Source organism: Dama dama, chromosome 28, assembly GCF_033118175.1.
Source record: "Dama dama isolate Ldn47 chromosome 28, ASM3311817v1, whole genome shotgun sequence".
Classification (NCBI taxonomy): Eukaryota; Metazoa; Chordata; class Mammalia; order Artiodactyla; family Cervidae; genus Dama; species Dama dama.
The window spans coordinates 5,516,377-5,519,042 of record NC_083708.1 but is presented as its reverse complement, the minus strand read 5'-3'; the positions used below and the strand labels follow the sequence as shown (position 1 = coordinate 5,519,042).

At 36.6% G+C, this 2,666-nt stretch overlaps 1 pseudogene; it reads left to right on the top strand.

Moving 5' to 3' along the window:
• The first annotated feature begins 547 nt into the window (after nt 1–547).
• On the top strand, nt 548–1,979 carry LOC133048290 (eukaryotic translation initiation factor 3 subunit E-like; annotated as a pseudogene).
• The last annotated feature ends 687 nt before the right edge of the window (nt 1,980–2,666 follow it).

Sequence of the window (2,666 nt, the reverse complement as noted above, 5' to 3'; positions counted from 1 at the left end):
TCCCTTTTTGTCCTCCATGTTGCACCCAACTTTCCTTTCTGAAAATCTGCCCTGCTCTCCAGACCCAAAGCCAAAGGCAAAAATAATAATGATAAACTGTTACTAGCACCTTGCAGTTATATAAGTTCAATTCTTTTGTATAAATTCCATACCGCTGTCATTTCTAGTAACTGTATTTTTTGATGAACTCTTTCATGAAAAACTATCTTGACTTATTAATTGGTGTTATTCTCAATTATTATGCAGTAGCATTTAAATTTGCCCCATAATGTTGTAAAACATAATTTTGCTTTACAGTGTATTTCTTTAGCTTTACATGTTAACACTGAAGAGCAAATTCATGTATAGTTCATAAGTCAATGTGCAAATGTTTCACAGCATAAACTTTTTAAAAAAATGCAATTCATTTTGCATTTCAAAATGTAAAAGGTGTAATGGAAAGCCTAAGGAGCAACTTTCATTTATTTTTTTTAAATATAGTAAGTGTGCAGTGAGAGGGTTAGAAAAGTATATTTTAAAAAGTAATGTGAGGCTTTTCCTTGACAAGATGGCGCAGTACAACTTGATCACTCGCATGGAGCATTTTTTAGATCGGCATTTAGTCTTTCGTTGCTTGAGTCTCTCTCCGTAAAAGAGATATATAATGAAAAGGAGTTGTTACAAGGGAAATTGGATCTTCTTAGTGATACCAACATGGTAGACTATGGATGTGTACAAAAACCTTTATTCTGATGATATTCCTCATGCTTTGAGAGAAAAAAAGAACAACTGTTGTTGCACAGCTGAAACAGCTTCAAGAAGAAACTGAACCAATTGTGAAGATGTTTGAAGATCCAGAAACTACAAGACAAATGCAGTCAACCAGGGATGGTCGGATGCTGTTTGACTACTTGGCAGACAAAAATGGTTTCAGGCAGGAATATTTAGATACACTGTACAGGTATGCAAAATTCCAGTCTGAATGTGGAAATTGCTCTGGAGCAGCAGAATATCTTTACTTCTTTAGAGTATTGGTTCCAGCAACGGATAGAAATGCTTTGAGTTCACTCTGGGGAAAACTGGCCTCTGAAATCTTAATGCAGAATTGGGATGCAGCCATGGAAGACCTGACACGGCTAAAAGAGACCATAGATAATAATTCTGTGAGTTCTCCACTTCAGTCTCTTCAGCAGCGGACATGGCTCATTCATTGGTCTCTGTTTGTTTTCTTCAATCACCCCCAAAGGGCGTGATAACATTACTGATCTCTTCCTTTACCAGCCACAGTATCTTAATGCAATTCAAACGATGTGTCCACATATTCTTGGCTGTTTGACCACAGCAGTCATAACAAGCAGATGTTCGAAAACGCCGGCAGGTGACAAAAGATCTGGTCAAAGTTATTCAGCAGGAGTCTTACACATATAAAGATCCAATTACAAAATTTGTTGAGTGCTTATATGTTAATTTTGACTTTGATGGGGCTCAGAAAAAGCTAAGGGAATGTGAATCAGTACTAGTGAATGATTTCTTCTTGGTCGCTTGTCTTGAGGATTTCATTGAAAATGCCCTTCTCTTCATATATGAGACTTTTTGTCGCATCCATCAGTACATCAGTATTAACTTGTTGGCAGAAAAATTGAACATGACTCCAGAAGAAGCTGAAAGGTGGATTGTAAATTTGATTAGAAATGCAAGGCTGGATGCCAAGATTGATTCTAAATTAGGTCATGTGGTTACGGGTAACAATGCAGTCTCACCCTATCAGCAAGTGATTGAAAAGACCAAAAGCCTTTCATTTAGAAGCCAGATGTTGGCCATGAATATTGAGAAGAAACTTAATCAGAATAGTAGGTCAGAGGCTCCTAACTGGGCAGCTCAGGACTCTGGCTTCTGTTGAAGAACTGTACAGGAAAATTGAAAAACCTTTAAAGGAAAGGTGAAATAATAAAACCATTATATAAAGGTGAATCCTTTTAGAAACAATGTATTTAGTATAAATTTTGAAGGATTTGAATAAAATTGACCGTTTCATTTAAAAAAAATAAAAAATAAATAAATTAATTAAAAGTAATGTGAGTATGGAGGATTCTGGGAATACACAGCCAGAACATAATTACCAAATCCTCCTCATACTGTATCTTCTTCTTTGGAATAATATGCCGAGGAAGTAAGCATGCTTGCTTAGCTTAGATAATACTCTGAATGTCTCTTTTATATTGATAAACTCTAAGGATGAACCTTATATTTAGAGTATAAAGAGAGCTGGAAAACAACAAAAGGAAAGGTCCCCCCCCATAAATAATGAAGTGAAATTTATAAATTTCATGAAAAACTCAGGGGGGCCCATCTGTACAAGTGGACCCACTTGAATGGGCCAGGGAGTCAATCTTCAATCCTGCAATAATTGGGATCCAGGGGGACTCGGGCATTAATAAATGGAATTATTCAGTCAATGAGAAATGAAGCAGGTGGACTCTTATATACAGAGAGGGCTGTTAACAAGGGGCTCTTCTTATGTATCTCAGCACAGAGACAAATAGTTACCAGTCCCTGCAATGTTGCACTCCTCAACACTGAAAGAGTACCAAATAGATAGAGATAGGGACACTGATAATAAAAGTGACAATCATCAAGGAGTTGCTATTGAAGGATTTTCATAATATGTCCCAGAACTAAAAACCAGA